We start from the raw sequence: 18,814 nt of genomic DNA, 5'->3' as shown, positions 1-18,814 counted from the left end.
CAGAGTAACTGCTTTCATGTGTAGCCACAGAATCCTTAAGTGAAGTTATAGAACACCGAAAATCATAAATGGTGCGAACTGGAAGGGACTTTAGTGACCATTTGGGAATACATAAAACTGAACAACTGGAAGGAGAAGGGGCCTTTCCAAGGTTGGGCAGTTGGTTAGTACTCAGGCCAGCACTTGAACTTATATCATTAGTGCGGTTCTCCTTTCACTCTGTATTTTGCTGTAAGAATGGTTATTTTTTTGGTTTATTCTTCCCATCACCTCTTAAGTGATCAAATATCATGTGCCTCTTTTTATAGTAAAGATTAGCCCGAGGCCTCCATCTGCCTTGTTCTGTGGTTTTCCTTGTCCTTACAGGTTCTTGCCCGTGTCTCCTGGGCTGCAGCTTTCCTTTCCACCCTTCACTGTATCAAAATGTATCCTGGGAAAGGATCTGAGTTGCTCCTAGTCACTGTTAACCCTATAGATCTCTTCAGTTCCTATTTGCCTCTTAATAAACAGTTTTTGGATGCTTAATATGAGCCTGACACTGTGTCAAGTACTTTCCCTCAGAACAATTGTGTGATGTGCTATTGTTTTCTGCGTTTGCCAGAGGGAGTAATTGAGGTGCAGAGAAGTTTCCCCACTTTGCTTGAGGTTCCAAGTCTAGTAAGCAGTAGCCCAGGCTTTGAAGGCACCTGGTCTCACCTCAGAACCTGCACTGTTAAATATTGTGCTCTGTTCCCCTTCCACCCAGCTCCCTCCTACTCCCCGTCCCCAAGCACAACAGACTTTCTCTCCCTTGTTTGCAGATTCCTGTTTTCCTGCCTCCCCAAATATTGGAGATTTCCAGAGTTCTATCCTTGTCCCTGTTCTTCATCCCCTGTATGCATGATGCCTGAGCAATCTCACGCACATTGAAGACTCTATCTTATTGTTATCTCCAGAAACTGGTTCTAGCTCCATTTCCAGGCTCTCCTTTCCAACTGTATATTTGTAGTTCTATCTGGATATCTGCATAGGCACATCATACTAAACTTTGTCAAAACCACGTGGCATCATAGGTGACTGGAGTGACACCCATCAGGCATCAGCCTGGAGCAGGAATTTTGGAAGCCTTCCTGATTCTGCTGCAGTGAAACTCGGAGTGTAGCTTTATTTCAGACTGTATGGGTCTGGATAGAAGAAACTATTCTTCATAAGCATTTATCTATAAACAAATAACTTAGAAAATCTTTTTTCCCCCTCTGGAAAATAATGTAGGATTTTGTTTTGTTTTGTTTTGTTTTTGAGATGGAGTTTTGCTCCTGTTGCCCAGGCTGGAGTGCAGTGGCATGGTCTCAGCTCGCTGCAACCTCTGCCTCCTGGGCTCAAGCGATTCTCCTGCCTTAGCCTCCCGAGTAGCTGGGATTACAGGCATGTGCCACCACACCTGGCTAATTTTTGTACTTTTAGGACAGATGGGGTTTCACCATATTGGCCAGGCTGGTCTTGAACTCCTGACCTTAGGTGATCCGCCCATCTCAGCCTCCCAAAGTGCTAGGTTTACAGGTGTGAGCCACTGCGCTCAGCTAGGAATGTAGTTTTAAAAAGAATAGGCTGATTTGTTTTTTGCCTTGGGTAGTCAAGGAGGTGTTCATATCATCTCTGCAGAGATGATGTTGGGAATGGTCTATTTGCCATGTTTGAGGGCCCCTCCAGCCTCTGTTCTCCTGCGTCTGTGGACCCTCAAAGTATGTTAGAGCCTCTCACAGTGTGGATGAAACACAGCCTACGTGGGTTTCCACAAGTCCCAGTAACCCAGTGTACCAAAGCAAAGCATGATATCTTAAAAAGGAAACCAAGAACAAAATTCAGAATCAATCTATCTTCACTTCCCTTCACTTCCCCTAGACTCCAGCTGCTCTGCTATCTTTGATTTAAACAGTACTATTTTTGTCAAGATTAAGCATCTTTTTGTTTCTTTTAAGTCTGGTCTTTGCTTTGGTTGGGAGTGTTCATCTGAGTTTTACTGCCTTCCTCCCTGATCTATTCATTTTCATTCTTCAGTAAGCCTCTCACTTTATACAATATCTTGTGCTTTCCAGTATTGTTTGTTCCATGCTTATGGGATGTTCTTTGCCATCTAATTTTAGATCATACATAATGCCCTCTAAGCAGCCTTTCGTTTGGAGGGATAAAAGCCATGGTTAAGATGTCACTTCCCATAAATCAGTTTTGGTGAAGATGAAGGCAGCTGTGGGAAGAAGCGAGAGGAGCAGGAACTCACGAAGTCTGACCCTTTCAGAGTCGAGTTAATCCTGCCTCTTATCCCTGTCGTCTCCATGCTACTCTCTGGAGGGTGGACAGACCCTCTTTAACATGAAGAAATGAGCTTTTGCATTGTTCTTCTTTGTCACAACAACAAAAGCTCTGGAAAATTCCAATTAATTAGCAAGCCTTGGGCTAATGAAAGAATCAAACTGAAAGCGAAGTCCTCTAAGCTTTCAGAGAGGCGTAAGTATGGGAGGACAATGCTGATTTCAAATATTTGGGGCTGTTTGTATAATTTTCCCAGGGTTTGCCTTCCTGAGACAGAGATAAGCTGAGAGAGACAAGAGCAAGGATTTGTCAGAGTCAGGATGTAATAACATTGTTGGCTTTTAAGGACACTAAATGACCCACTGTCATTTGAAGGAGGCAATTAAATGTGGACTCATACCATCCGGGAAATTAAAACCAGCATATAGACCTGTGCGTATTTTGTGTTTAGAGGAATTCCGAAGTGATAATTGGATGGGCATAAAGTAGATTATGAAATAAGGTTAAAGTCAATTCTTATGAAGGACCAGGAAATAACTGTACCATGGTATCCATGAATGAGGGCTTATAGCCAGTGTGGCTGCTAGAAATGCATGGTGATGAAAAGCACTGGCCTCTCTCATTTGTAGCCTTTTCATTGTATGTTGTTATTATTATTAACAGTAATAATAGTGTAATAAGCACAACAAAACCACCACCACCAACTAACATACTGAGCATTTACTGTACACTAAGCACTATTCTGAGCACACCTAATTTTCTCAACAATCCTATGAGACACTAAATACTATGTGGTTGATGCTTTTATTACCTCCCTTTAATATTTCAGAATACTGAAGTGCAGCTACTCAATGACTGATCTATAACACATATATGTCATATGACAGTGACACATATATAAGCAATGGGCCTAGATGTGAATCTGTGCAGTCTAATTTCAGTGTTCACACTCCAAACTGCCGTGCTGTCCTGCCTGTGAAATGTGGTCTTACTGCCTGGGTAGAAATACCACTTGAGAGGCTGCATGTGGTCAGGCTGGACTAGAAGCCAGAAAGTCTGAGGACTTATTCTCAATTTGGTCACAAATTATTCCCATGGTCTTGGACAAATCACTTGCTTATCATTTCTTGTTCATCTGTAAGATGAAACTGTTATGTTGAATGAGGTATCCTCCAGCTCTTAATATTCCATGGATTGTGAAAATGATGAATTTCAGACATAGGTAAATTAAAGGGGCATGTTTGAGAAATGGTGTGTGTGTGTGTGTGTGTATGCGCGTGTGTGTGCGTGTGTGTGCATGTGTATGTGTGTGTGTATACGTGTGTATGTGTGCATGTGCACATGCGTGTGCATGCTCAGACATAAAAAATGAGGCAGCAGCTATGGACCCAGGCAGATCTGTGTTCAAACCCTAACTCTCCTGTATGACTTAGAGCTGATTGCTTTATCTCTTTGAACTTGAGTTTCTTTCTTTCCTAGTGGAGGTGATGTATTCTATGTGTAGAGTCCCTAGCATGATGCCCAGGCATTGTTGCTACTTCCCTTCTCTATCCTCATGTGGATGATGAGAGGGTAGAAAGTACCCTACTTAGGGAGCTGGGTCCAGAGAAGAGATTAGTTCAGTTAAAAAGAACATTTTCTTGAAGAGGTGGCTGTGTAGGTATTTTTGCATCGATGTATCTGTTGGTGATTGATTTTTTTTCATTGTTTATTTTTTTATTTTTTAGACAGAGTCTTGCTCTGTCGCCCAGGCTGGAGTGCAGCGGTGCAATCTTGGCTCACTGCAAGCTCTGCCTCCTGGGTGTAGGCCATTCTCCTACCTCAGCCTCCAGAGTAGCTGGGATTACAGGTGCGTGCCACCACGCCCAGCTACTTTTTTGTATTTTTAGTAGAGACGGGATTTTACCGTGTTAGCCAGGATGGTCTCGATCTCCTGACCTCGTGATCTGCCTGCCTCAACCTCCCAAAGTGCTGAGATTACAGGCGTCAGCCACCGCACCCGGCCAGTGGTTGATCTTATAGATGAGAATCTTCCATTCTGAAACCATCAAGCTTCTGGCAGGTTTCCCTGATAGACTTCTTCACTGAATTATATCACCTTCCTTCCATTGTTCTTCCTTGGGTAACTACTTTGTCTGCAAATGTTCTTCAAATTCCTTGGACCAAGTGATAATTGAAAGGATACTGGCTGCAAATCACACTCGCTTGAAAAATATGCCCCCAAATTAATGCCCACCTGGAACCTCAGAATGTGACTTTTGTTTTTTTGGAAATAGAGCTTTTGTAGATGTAATCAAGTGAGAAAAAATGAGGTCATACTGGATTACAGTGGGACCTAGTCCAATAATTGATGTTCTTATAAAAAGAAAGAAATTTGGACACAGAGACAAGAATGCAGGGTGAACACAGAAGACACACAGGGAGAACACCACGTGATGACAGAGGAGGGGATGGGAGATCGCATGTCTATAAACTGAGGGATGCTCAGAGTTGCTGGCAACCACCAAAAGCTGGGAAGGAGAAAGGAAGGATCCTTTCCTAGAGGCCTCAGAGAGAGCCTGGCCTTGCCAACACCTTGATTTCAGACTTCTAGCCTCAGCCTGGGTGCAAGTGGCTCACGCCTGTAATCCCAGCACTTTGGGAGGCTGAGGCAGGTGGATCACTTGAGGTCAGGAGTTTGAGACCAGCAGAACCAACATGGTGAAACCACCATCTCTACTAAAAAAACAAAAATTAGCCGGGCGTGGCATGCACCTATAATCCCAGCTACTTGGGAGGCTGAGTGGGGAGAATTGCTTGAACCTGGGAGGCAGAGGCTACAGTGAGCCAAGAATTGCGCCACTGCCCTCCAGCCTGGGCGACAGAGCGAAACTCTGTCTCAAAAAAAAAAAAAAAGAAAGACTTCTAGCATCCAGAACTTAGAGAAGAAAATCCTTTTGTTTCAAGCCATTCAGTTTGTTGTACTTTTCTTGTGGCAGCCCTAGAAAACTTGACACAGCAAGTGAAGTATCTGCTTTTTACCCTAATAACTGGGGCTAGATGAGTTGGAGAGAGACAAGTAGACACTGACTAAAGGGGAAAAGCAAGTCCAATGCATCCAAGAAGAGGTGTTTTTGAAACCCTTTATTTGTCATGGGGCTCCTCTTCCCCATGTGTATAAACATTCTTTTTATTCTTATTGACCATGATCAGAACAGATGTTGTGGCAATGCTAAAACAGAAACTTTCAAATTGATTAAAATTTGAGGCTAATATTATTTTTTATTAAAATTTTTAAAATTCTTATTTGTTTATTTATTTTTGAGACAGGGTCTCTTGCTTTGTCTCCCAGGCTGGAGTGCAGTAGCATGATCATGGCTCACTGCAGCTTTGGTCTCCTGGGCTTAAGCAATCTTCCTGCCTCTGTCTCTTGAGTAGCTGGGACTACCACCATGCCTGACTAATTTAAAAAATTTTTTTCGTTTTTTATTTTTTAAGAGATGGGGTCTCACTACATTTCTCAGGCTGATCTTGAACTCCTGGGTTCAAGCAATCCTTCCACCTTGGCCTTCTTAAGTGCTGGGATTATAGGCATGAACCACCACGCCCAGCCAACATTACTTTTTAAAATTTGACTTTCATAAAAGTAATATCCTCTAGACTGCAGTGATTACCAATACAGATATGGAAGTGTTGCACGCACAATGAGTATTGAGACAGGTGCCACTACCTGGTTTACCAGCTGATTTAAATATTCTTTTGAAGTCATCTACATGCCTCCAGAAGTTAAAAAAGAATATATCTGAAACCCTAACTTGGCTATAGAATAGGTTGGAAAGTACAGAGTTTGTTAGAATTACATTATTATTTGTAATCTGCGATAAATCTTGAAGTTGTAATGAGAAAATAAGTCTTACCTAAAATACAAGGACTTTGAAGAAAATCACATGATAAGACGAAACTGTCAAACAAGCTTGGGTTAATGTGGACTCAGTTGGTTCCAGAAAAGCTCAGAGTGAAGACAGCTCGTGAATTCTGTCATCAGGCAGTAAGGCCTGTATCGCATGTCACTTTGCTTTGTTTTTAACATGTGGTTCAAGCTATGCCAGGCCTGCCGCTGTGCGGGAGATGTACTTTCTGACAAAATAAGGCATTTTCCTGGCATCAGACCCTTTTGGAATTTTTACTGGTTTGCATAAATCCGGCAAGTTTCTATTTCCCACACATATCCAATGCAGTCACACTTGGCATTGCGGATTTATGGTGGTCTTGAAGCCTGTCAGTGCCAGCGTGGTCAGTTCCTTATCACCACTGGAAGTTATTTTGAAGAAATGAAACCAGGTATTCGTTCATCCATTATTTAAAATTTGTCTCCCACCTACTATGCCTGTAGTGAGGAAGAAATAGCGGAGGCAAAATAGATAGACCAATTTTGGAAGGACTGAAAATATTTTGTGGAGTGGAAAGCATTTCTAGCAGGCTGTCTCTTTTTCCTCTTTCTCCTCTTTCTCCTCATCCTTTATGATAATAAAGTTCACTGGAAAAGTTCGTTTGCATTATTTTGTGTTCAAAGAGATAATAATGGTGATGATGATCACAATGATGATACTAATACTAACATTCATTCTTGGTTGTCTGTTACTGGCTGAGTTGAAATACTGTATAAATAAACAAGTCTGAGGACATGAGTCTGAACTCTTCTGAGCTACTTTGGAAACCTTATTGGCTTGCTGTCTTAACTCCTGGCTCTTGTCCCCTGAACGTATTTCATTGTTGATCACAAGAGACATCTGTGGAACTACGTGGGCCAACCCCCAAGCACAGATTTATTATCTCTTTTCTTTGTTTCTTTTTTTTTTGAGATGGAGTCTCACTTCTTCACCCAGACTGGAGTGCAATGGCACAATCTCGGCTCACTGCAACCTCTGCCTCCTGGGTTCAAGCGATTCCCCTGCCTCGGCCTCCCCAGTAGCTGGAATTACAGGCATGTGCCACCACGCCTGGTTAATTTTTGTATTTTTAGTGGAGATGGGGTTTCACCATGTTGGCCAGTCTGGTCTCGAACTCCTGACCTCAAGTGATCCACCTGCCTCGGGCTCCTAAAGTGGTGGGATTACAGGCGTGAGCCACTGCTCCTGGCCACAGATATATTGTCTCTTATGGAAAAATAACTATTTTTTTTTTTTTTGGTTGAGACAGAGTCTCGCTCTGTCGCCCAGGCTGGAGTGCAGTGGCCGGATCTCAGCTCACTGTAAGCTCCGCCTCCCGGGTTTACGCCGTTCTCCTGCCTCAGCCTCCCAAGTAGTTGGGACTACAGGCACCCGCCACCTCGCCCGGCTAGTTTTTTGTATTTTTTTAGTAGAGACGGGGTTTCACTGTGTTAGCCAGGATGGTCTTGATCTCCTGACCTCGTGATCCGCCCATCTCGGCCTCCCAAAGTGCTGGGATTACAGGCTTGAGCCACTGTGCCCGGCCGGAAAAATAACTATTAAGTACCTTCTCTAGCATTGGGAACCTATGGTGTATTTGCATAGAAAGGGTAGAACATGATCATCTGTGATGAAAGAAGGGGCCAAGACAAGGCAGAGATTGTACAAAATGCTAGAAAACTCTCCAGTATTTCACATATGACCTGGAGATGGTTCATCTGGTTCATTCATTCCACCCACGTTTGTTAACCATGAGAACCATATATGGGATGGGGACTAGTGATGCAAATTCAAGTAATATACAGCCCCTGTTCTCTAGGAGCTTGTAGTCTAAAGTAGAGACTGGTGAGCCATCTGCAAATTTATCTGGTACCTGGTGAGCCATCTGCAAATTTATCTGGTACCACAATCTCCCTTGCCGAGTACATTCCAGCTAGCCTGGCTTTTTTTTGTTGTTTTGTTTTGTTTTGTTTTTTTCCTTTCTCTAGCATACCAAGCTGGTTCGGCCTTCAGGTCTTTGTACTTGCCATTTTTTTCTGCCTGGGACTCCACCCCATATTGTTGCATGGCTGGTTTCTTCTCACTATTTGCATCCCAGCTTATGAGCCACGTCTTCCACAAGCCTTTTCTGCCACTCAGTTCAGAGTAGCCCCCCATCCCATCTATCTATTTTATGTCTTTCATGGCACTTATCCTTGTTTGAAATTATTGTGTTCACTTATTCATTCACTGATATTGTTGTGTATTCTCTCACCACTACAATGTGCACTTTATGAAAATGGGGGAATGTTACTTGTCTTATTTACCATTGTATCCTTGGTTAATATGTTTTATTGAATTAATAGATGAACAAATGAATGAATGCAAATGAATGCTCTCATATAATACATTTAGTAGTGAAAAACCTTAACAAAGTGCTATAGGAAAATGAGGAAAAGTGTGACAACTTCTGTGTCTGAGCATGTTGGGGACATCTCTACAGAAAAGACATGTGAGCTGGATCTGGAATACAGGAGACAGTATAGCAGAAGGCACTACTTCTGCTTAGGTAAATGCAGCTCTTCTTTCTTGATCTTGACCCTTCCTGCCTGACCCACTTCATCCTGTTATTCAGTGAACAGCACAGATAATTCCCTGACAGAGGGGACAGTAACAGTCCAGTAACTGTGACCTCTGCCCTCTTTGGACACATGTATCAGGGATATGGCAAACATGTGTTTACTGAAAACGTCTCTTTCATGCTACAGAAAGTTGCTAAAAGCTCATCTTTCCAATAAAGAGAAACTCAGAATTGATGTAATGGAGAAAGGAGCTTATGAAACATAAGTAGGAATTCTCGACAGAATAAAAATAGAAGCTTAAAAGAGGCATCATTTTGGAAAGAAAAAAAAAGATTTTTTTCCCCTCTACTGTAAGAAAATATGTGTGGATGAGGCATGTGTGTTAAACTACAGAATAAAATTTGCATGTTACTTCAGGGTGCTGCAACCATGGCAATTCAGAGTTTTGTCGGTCCTCATAGGCATGCTTGCAATATATACATCCATTAACAAGATTATCAGTTGAAGAGACAATCATATTTTTACTGAAAAGGTTTTTTGAGGATAAAATTTATTGATATTTAATGAAGCATGAAGTTTCTAAATGAACCATGAAAGCAATAGCTAAACTAATTAACTGCACATAAAGCCTCCCAGAATGCATATGTGATGTGGGCTGTGTGCTTATCAATTGTGCCTGGTTACAGTGACATCTTGGATAACATGCTCCTCATATATGCTTTGTGGAAGCACTAGTAAGTCCTCCTGTAATGCATGCACTAAAGGAGGAAATAACCATTTAGATTTCCTGCAAATGTGGATTGAATATTTAAGTCAAGCACTGAGGGTTTATAGGTTATAATTTAGCAGAGTTAGGACTAGTAATAATAACACATTATTTCCACATACTTGATTTAAGGCTCTATGTATGCTGTTTCACTGAATGATAAATCGTTCCCTGTAACTAAAAATATGCATCTTCCTCCCTCCTCTCTGCTCCCCACCCCAAAGAGAGACCAAGGATGCTAAATAACATGAGATGAACATTTCATTGTGCAACAGGGATTCATATGGGCCTTTTTCAACTACATGCAAAGTTGTGCCCTGTTGAGAGCTCTGAGAATTTTCAAAAGCAGGCAAAATCAGTCCTACTTTGGTGTTCACTGTAAGTCACACCAATTTGGGAGGCAGATGACTAACCCTAACAAAACTGTTAATGTTCACCTTTATCAATGGCCATCTTCCTTTCATCTGGTGTCTCCTTATTCTTAGCCACAGGCACCTACCTTTACCCCATTGCCACAGAGCCTAGCTCTTAACAAATAGCTTATAATTACTGCATGCACCTTTCTGAAAATAATATTCATACACTAATGAAGGAGTTTGATGAGTTATTAGGACCTGTAGTAATCATATATGTTAATGGAAGAGATACAGGGACTGTGACAGATGTTAGAGCAGTGCTTTTCAAACTTAAGTGTTGAAAATGCCAAGGGGTTGACCCTACTCCCAGGTTTCTGATTCAGTAGATATGGAGTGAGGACAGAAACTTTGCATTTCTGATAAGCTCCAGGATGATGCTGATGCTGTTGGTCCAGGCACCACACTTTGAGAACCACTGCAAGCCAAGCTAGGAGAGGGCATTTATTTTTTCAGGGACACTCTTATCATATACCCTTTTGTTCCCTAAGGGTTGTTTCTGTTCTTCAGGATATCCAGGGTCCTCCTCATCAGATAAGGACATGAAACTTACGGACACTTAAGCATAATGACCCTTAAAGGGCTACGCTTCACAAGGATATGTAAATTTTAATGGGGTGAAATCAAAGGAATGAAACTCTGAAGAAGATGTTTTATCTTCCAGTGGGTTGAAGTGTTTTAGGAAACATAAAATTTAGGCCTGAACCCACCATTCAGACCAAATACGCTTTGTCCATGCAGCATCTGTGTGCCCTAGTTACCTCTAGATGATCCCACCTTTGCCTCCACATTCTGTCTGTAGTGCTTAACACAGGAATTGTTTACAGCTGGCACCTGCTAAGTGTATATTGGGTGGATGGGGAGGATGAATGGATGAATGTGTACGGGGACAAAAACTGGGTGATTTACTTCTCTCCTGAGGTTTAATCAGCTAATTAGTAAGGGAAGGAGAGGAAAGGAAGTAGAGAAATTTGTGTAGGAAAGGGCAGAGACTGCATTAAAGAAAGAATGAAGATAATGGAGGAAGAAGGGAGGGAATAACCTTATTTCTATGTGAATGTGAGGAGAGTTTGTTTTGTCATGTGAGAGAATGGAAGAGTGAAGGAAGGCTTCAGGGTTGCTCAAGGGTATAAGAGTTGTCAGTCAAGAGGAATGGCCACACAGGAGGTGATTTTTTTTTAATCTGTTGCTGGAGTTGGGGTTTGAATGTACTTCCATACCTGAAACTGGTATGAGGAGTTCGGGGATTTATTTGGGTTATGGATGATTGAATGTGTTAACAGATACCAAATAATATACTGTTAATGTGAATAATAGGGGATAAATGAATCGCAGTAGCATGTAGTGGGAAGATGCTTAGCTGTTCCTATGATCTTCTTGAGCAGTGGTTCCCACAGCAGGGGACCTGCAGCATCAGCATCAGCATCACCCGGGAACTTGTTAGAAGTGCAAAATCTCAGGTCCCACCCTATACCCACTGAATCAGAAACTCTGGGGTGGGCCTAGCAGCTATGCTTGTACAGCCCTCCGTGAAATTCTGATGCAGGCTTAAGTTGGAAAGCTGTGGGCCTGGGGAGTTGCTCGACTTAATTTGAAGGAGGAGTAGAGACTGTACCTGACTCAGACTCTCCGAAATTCAGGAGGGCTTTTGGTTAAAAGATACCTGGTGACTAATGTCCTATGTGTGAGTACAAATTATTGCTAAATATTTCATCATTTAAAAGGCCTATGAAGACAGAAGCGTTTTGAGTTCAGCAAAGAAAACAAATATGCCAAATATTGAAAGGGGTAAGAGAAAAGTTTAGAAAGCAGTTACACTGCACAACTGCCTAAGAATCTACGCCATGGCCAGGTCACGAGCTTGGGAAAGTTACTTGATTATGGACAAAATGCGCCATGTAATGGGTCAGTGATTCCAGGTGTAATCCACTGCTGATGTCATTTGCTGCACAATCATGCTTATTCTTCTGCTTTTTAACTTGCTTTTTAAAAATCTTTTGGCAGTGATCCAGTAACATGACCTTTTTAGTGTTTTACCCATTAACACTAGTATTTTTTTCTTTAAATAACATTTTTTTCAGTGTAGAAAAATCATGTATGTTTACTGCAGAACATTTTTTAAATACTGAAAAAAAGAATAAAATAATCTACAAGTACTTTGTAGATGCAGATATCAATTGTTAATATTTTAGTAAGCAAAGACATGCGTGTATCTTGTGCCTTTATTCTAAATAAAGTTTCATGTTCTTTTTTCCACATAGTGTTACAATCTTTCCCCATGTAGTTCAGTATTCTCTGAAAATAGAATTTTTAAGTGCAGCAGAAATTTTTTATGTATACAGAAAGTGTACTATAATTTGTTTAATCAAGTTTGCTTTTTTTATTGAAATTATATTGTAACAAATATCTTTAAAAATGATGATCTAAAGTCTAAATATTTTCATATGGTAGATTATTTGGTCAAATGAACATTTTAAATGCCTCTGACTGTGTTACCAAGTTCCTTCCCCAAAGGTTTATATAGCATATTACACTCTCAACTCAATCTACTGGCAGAATATTGTGTCCATTTTATGTCTTGTCTGCTAGATTATTTTGTGAACTGGTTAGGCCCTTTGTTTTTCCCCCTACATGAATGTTTATCTTTATCATTGATTCATAAGGACTCTTCATTTAAGTCTTTAACTCTCTGTGATACAGAATGCTAATATATTTCCTGGTCTTCTGTTTGCTTTTTCATTTTGTTTGTGGTGTTTTTTGAGCTAAAGTATTTTTGTAGTTATATCTGTTTATCTTTGCCTTCTGCATCCTAAAATGAAGTAAAAAATTCAAATACATTTGCTTTTAGTTGTTTTACATTTTATTTTAATATTTAGCTCTTTATTTCCCTGGAATTTCTTGTGACATATTTTGGCTGATTGTATTTTCCAATGATGACTGAAGCCATAGCTCCCATTCTATATTCTCTTCTGTGGTATGACACTGCCACTCTCATGTCAACAGATGGAGTCTATTTCTCATTTCTCTACTCCCTTGAATTTGCATGGGCCCCAAGGCTGTTTGGGCCAATGATATACAGCAGAAGTGATGCTGCATCTGTTGGAGGCATGTTTCTACATGGCCAGAAAGACCCCTCTTTCTGCCTCTGGGAAGTCAGCCACCATGCTGCGGGAAGCTCAAGTCATGTGCAGAGGCCATGTGTTGGTGTTCTTATTGACAGCCCCAGCGTAGCTCCTAGCTGATAGCCAGCATCACCTGGCAGCATGGGAGTGTGCCATTTAGATGTCCATCCAGCCCACCCTTCAAATGACCGCTGTCCTAGGTGACATCTGACTGTAGTGCATGAGAGAGCCCAAATGAGAAGCATCCTGATGAGCCCAGTCAACCCCTAGAACCACAAGAGATAATAATAAATTGTTGTTTTAAGGATGCTGAGTTATGGAGTGGTTTGCTATGTAGCAGTAGATAATCAGAACACCTATACAAGTAATGTGAGTAAGCATCTAGCTTTGATTTTTCCTTCCAAACTATAGTAAACTCTTGACCCACTACCATTTGTTGATCTCCTTTCCCCCACTCATTTGTAATGCAATAATATGCAAACTTTACTATATATTTGGGGTCATTATTTTATGCTTCTATTCTTTCTTTGTTTAATTAGTCTTCCTTCTGTGTTCCACAATATATATATCTTTTGAGACAGAGTCTCACTGTGTTGCCCAGGCTGGAGTGTAGTGGCATGATCTGAGCTCTCTGCAACCTCCGCCTCCTGGGCTCAAGTGATTCTCCTTCCTCAGCCTCCTGAGTAGCTGGGATTACAGGAGTGCACACCACACTTGGCTAATTTTTGTATTTTTAGTAGAGACAGGGTTTCAACATGTTGACCAGGCTGGTCTCGAACTCCTGACCTCAAATGATCTGCCTGCCTCAGCCTCCCCAAGTGCTGGAATTGCAGGCGTGAGCCACCATGCACAACCCACAATTTTTATTTTCATATTTTTGACTATTAGTACTATTTTATTCTTCCAAGTTAGAATCCCATTGTCAAGGTAGCGAATAAGGAAAGGCCCATTAGGACTTTGCATTAATTCAGTGATTTTCTCTCTGCATGATATTCCTCCTTGGGGACATTTGGCAATGTCTAGACAGAGTTTAATTTTGGTTGTCACCACTAGGGGTGCTACTGGCATCTAGTGGGTAGAGGCTAGAGATGCTGCTCAGCGTCCTACAATGCACAGAACACCTCTGTTCTTGCAACAAAAAACTATGGAACACAAAATGCCAGTAATGCAGAGACTAAGAAGCACTGCGTTCAACCTATAAAAAAGTTTGGAAGCATGAACATATTATATATAGCTTTCTCGGCCAGAAACATTTACATATCTATGTTTATTTAGGTCTTCAGAAGCAGGTAGTTTTCTTCATATTACATGCCATTCTTAAGAATTTTTAATTCTTTTTTCCATTATATTTTAAAATTCATAATTGATGGTATATAAGAAACCTGTTGCCTTTGTAAAATTTACATTGTGTCTTGTCACCTTATCGAATTTTCGTTTATAGCGATTTTTCGTGGATTCTGTTGAATTCTAGAGGTAGAAAGAATTTCTGAAATTTAACTTGGGGAAAAGGGGAGAGAGTGAACACCCCGTTTACTCAGAAAATGGGTTGAAAAGGATTTGAGAGATTACTTAATTCCTTGCCTGAATTTTAGTGGTAATAAATCTGAGGCCTAGAGAAGTTAAATACTCTGCTTCATGTCACATAATTTGTGTATGATCCTAGAATGGAAAGTAGCACAAACCTTGGCATTGTGTTTAAAGCCTCTGAGATGTTATAGAGTTGGGAATGGCCTTAGGGATTTTTCTCTTCCATTCCCCTCCCCCTACATTCTCTGCAGTATCCTGGCAACCCCACCCTGTATTCTTCCTTGGACAAGAACTCTGCCTCACAAAGGTTCCCGATCACTTCTGATTTCTAGAAAGTTCTTCCTTTGGTTCCTTCCTGAGGCTCACACATCCTTTATGGTTTAATGGTGTTGGAGGAAGCAGAGCTTTCATCAGCTGCTGAAGTGGCAACTAATAGAGATTTGAGTGGCCGTAGAAAAATATTGTGTTACTTGTTGGTTGTCTAGGTGAGATATGAGACTGGGAGGGTTTGAGGTTCTGGTTTCTTCATAGAAGACCTGTGCAAACTGGAGATGCCATAAATATTTGTTGAATAATATTGAATTTTACATGATGTTTGTATGTCTTCTCATTCTTTTTTAAGAGAGTCCTTTGGGTAAGAGTTGAGCCCAAGGAAGACTGAGGGTCTTAACCTCAAATGCCCCTCATTCTGTCACCTTCCAAAGGTTCTCTCCTGCTGTGGAAGGAACAGATGATTATTATGCTTCATTACCAGGCATGGTCTCTGTGCCACAGGACTTTATCCAAACTCATAGACATAATGAAGAGCCCTTTCATTGTTCAGGACTCCTGAAGGCAGAATTTTTATTTAGAACAAAGATGAAGAAAGTAAGGCCACAATCCAAAGAAATCCCCTCAGTTCACAACTGTGAACTGGACAATTGTTCTGCAATTATTTTGCCAGGAAATAATAGCCTTAGAGCCTCACTTACTGCTGGTAAACTTTTCTTTGAGATGAGAATCTTTAAAAAAATTATACTGTCAAGTTCCATATGCTTAAATTAGACTTTCCCCCTTTCTAAACAAGGTGCTTGCTCTCCCTGAGCAGTCTGAATGTTGGTTCAGTGGCAAATTCACATTTGGTGGATGAATAAGCAGGCACCAGTTCTAATAAAACCTGTGGTTTAGCTGTGTTTCTACTTAAACCTATGGTTTAAGGAGATAGAGGCAAACTGACACTGAACCTCTTTTTAAAAATGTAACAATCTCATTTCTTTTTTCTCCTGAAGAGTCGTGCGTTTTGTCTGATCTGGGAGAATGCAGGCTTCTGTATCAAAGACACATGGAAGAGAGAAGTCTCTGGTGGGGTTTTCAGATTCAACTTGTGGACTAAAACAGAGTAGATCTCTAGGCACAGTTGTTAAGTAGGCATCTCTGTGTCACTTTTCATCCTGATCTCCTCCTCTGTGCTTACCCCTTTTTTCCTTCAACTCTTCATCTCTTTATGGACGTTCCTGTCCCCAACCCAATGCTCATTGTGTAGGAGTCGATCATCTGCCATCTTCACTCTATTTTGAAGGCAAAAGACATTTTTAACTGCCTCAGAGGTATTTGCATCATTAAGCACCATTTATAACTGACAGCCCCAAAAAAGTAGTAGGAAACATTAGAAAGTGGGTTTAGTTGGGTGCCCAAATACTTGGATTTTTGTCCCGATGCTGCCATTAACTAGCTGTGTGACTGGGTGAAAGTCACTTTACATCTCTGGACTTGAATTTTACAATTTATACAATAAGGAGGTTGGACACATGATTTCTAATCTTCTTTCTTGGCCTCTAAATCTATGAATTCAAAGCATGGTGGGGGCAGAGATACATCTTTTTCTTATGAGGGAAACCCTTGAAATTGTTTCATCATCTATTCTGATTTAAAGATAGTCTTTTAAGATAGGAGAGAGTAAAGGTCTTCTGATGTGATTTGCAGATGACAAGAGGAATCGCTATTTACTGAGCATCTGGTTTGTGCCATAGTATGTGAATTTACGAGGCTGAATGTCGTGATTTGGCTGACTCTGCCATAGACTGAACTTGGCCTTCTGGCCTGCGACTTTGCCCTGGCATAGATTTCTCTTGCCTCCATATAGCTGGCCCCATCTACCTACGTATTTACGTTTTCCTCCTCCTTATATGAATATTTTTATTGGTAAATGAAAGCAGAGGACAGTCAGTGGCTGGTTGGACTCTGCTTTTAGGTCAGTTCAGTTTTATAAGATCAAAGTTTGGGCTACTGAGGCAGAATTTTAGAAAAGACCACCTCTCAACTTTATTTACATTGTTTTTAAGGTAGGTTGGTTTCTAGTAGAAGGGGGTCCTATGAAAGTTTTGGGTATGTATGGGAGGTTGCTTCTCTGGGGAACCTCCTGTTCACCTTTTATTGTACCAGATTCATTGTGAAATTGTCTTTGTGCTCATCTCTGTGTGTGTGTGTGTGTGTGTGTTTATGTGTGCATGCGTGCACTCGCATGTGCATGTTCTTATAACCCTAACATATATCCATATGAACTGTGCGCACTCAAGACTATTCTTGAATAAAAAGTTAGTAAATCCCTTTTGTAGTAAGATATATGCAAGTGCAGATAAGATATTTCATATCTTGTTTCTAAATATCACCATCATTATCATCATCATCATCATCTCCTTCTCTGTGTCTCAGTAGCTTTTTTATCCTACCTTATTTCACCAGACATTATTTTGTGCTGTGATTCTGTTGATCTCTGTTTCACCTGCTCTTACCATGCAGGTTTTAACTCCTGAATGAGTGAAAGAACAAATGAATTTCATGTTATGCATCAAAAATTCCTGAAAGTAAGAGGGATTATATAATAGACACTTAACCACTACTTTAAAGGTTAGACTAGTGTCATCTATTTATACTTGCATGCCTGACACCATTTATGGTACCTGCACAGAATAAATTAAGGTGTCATGCCTGACTATTGCTTATATATGGAAACCAAGAGGTTGGAGGCTCTGGGTGAGTGTGAGTTCCAGCTTTGGGAGAAGAATGGCAATTGTCCTGTGTTCTCTCCATCTAGGAGTATTTGTCCAGTTATATGGAAGGTGATGGTTAAGGGAATATGAATGAACTCATAGCCACCTGTGTGTGTGTTTTGAGTTGGGCTAGCTGGGATTTGACTGCTGACTCTTAGTAAGTTAATATTGCCTTTGAACCTTAGTTTTCCTCCCCTGTGAAATGGGATGGTAATAATCAAGGTTGTTGTGGGAGCGAAATGAGTTAATCCAGGAATACAGCCAGGCATCCTCCTCTGGCATCAAGTAAGCCTTCCATTAAGCTTACTTTAACTTCCACTTCATTTTAAATGTATAGATGAGTCACTATCATTATTATTGTTAGTAGTAGTAGTAGTAGCAGCAACTGTAATAGTACAAGTTCTTGGTGAGGAAGTATGATCACCATGTTGATAGCTAGGTAAACTCTGCACCTCCTTTGTAGTATTTATGAATAGCTAAGGAGAGGAGACAGAGGTTTGTTATAATCTTGTTTCCACGGAGGGCTTCACGGGAAAGGTGACAAGTCAAACAGTTTGGAAAAGGCTGTGTTGATAGGGAGGAGCTTTGTGTGCAATGAGATGTGGAGTCAGCCTGGGGAGGAGAGAGGAGAATGGGTTAGGAATGGCCAGGACAACAAAGTGGCAGCTCTGGCCACATTACCCCCACTCCAGGCTTCTCAGCAATTTCTCTGTTTATTTTATTTTTATTTTTCCCCCTATTTTGAGTTATACAATCCCATCCTCCTTGTAGCCCTCTCTTCACCTACCTGTGGAAAGAAGTTCTTTACTAAAACTTGCTACAGGTATGGTGTGGACATTACCTGCTCATAGGTATTTAGTGAGTGTCTGGCCTCTGCAGGAAGCTGAGCCTGATATTCTGGGGGTGATGGAGAGGGGTCCAGGTGGGTAAGATATAGTCCCTGTGCTCATGGACCTTCCAGTTTAGGGGGAAAGGTGAGATATAGATACACAAGGTAGAATTGATCCACAGCACAAAAGACAAACAAATAACTATGTGGGAGTTTAGAGGAGGGATAGAGCACAGTAAACCTGGCATCAGAGGAAGGAATCTGGAAGGTTTGTTTCAAGGAGGCAGCATTTGAGCTGATCTTTTGAGAATGGAAATATGGGGAGTATAGGGATGTGAGGTCTGGTGACCAGGGATTTCAGGCTGCCTGG

General features: G+C 41.1%; 1 protein-coding gene across 5 annotated transcripts in view; it reads left to right on the top strand.

Moving 5' to 3' along the window:
* GLIS3 (GLIS family zinc finger 3) overlaps positions 1-18,814 on the top strand; it is a 499,006-nt gene that overhangs the window by 138,781 nt on the left and 341,411 nt on the right. Inside the window, exon 1 of one of the 5 annotated variants that reach the window (XM_033237229.1) lies at positions 14,936-15,071. The exons of 3 other annotated variants lie outside the window; for them this stretch is intronic. The gene's annotated coding sequence lies outside the window, so the exon portion shown is untranslated. Of the gene's footprint in view, positions 1-14,935; positions 15,072-18,814 lie in introns of those variants that run through there. One more of the 5 variants, XM_033237230.1, reaches the window with a different exon arrangement.

This window comes from Trachypithecus francoisi, unplaced genomic scaffold, assembly GCF_009764315.1.
Source record: "Trachypithecus francoisi isolate TF-2019V2 unplaced genomic scaffold, Tfra_2.0 Lachesis_group16, whole genome shotgun sequence".
Taxonomy (NCBI): Eukaryota; Metazoa; Chordata; class Mammalia; order Primates; family Cercopithecidae; genus Trachypithecus; species Trachypithecus francoisi.
Note: the sequence above shows the minus strand (reverse complement) of the source record. Positions and strands in the feature narration are given on the sequence as shown.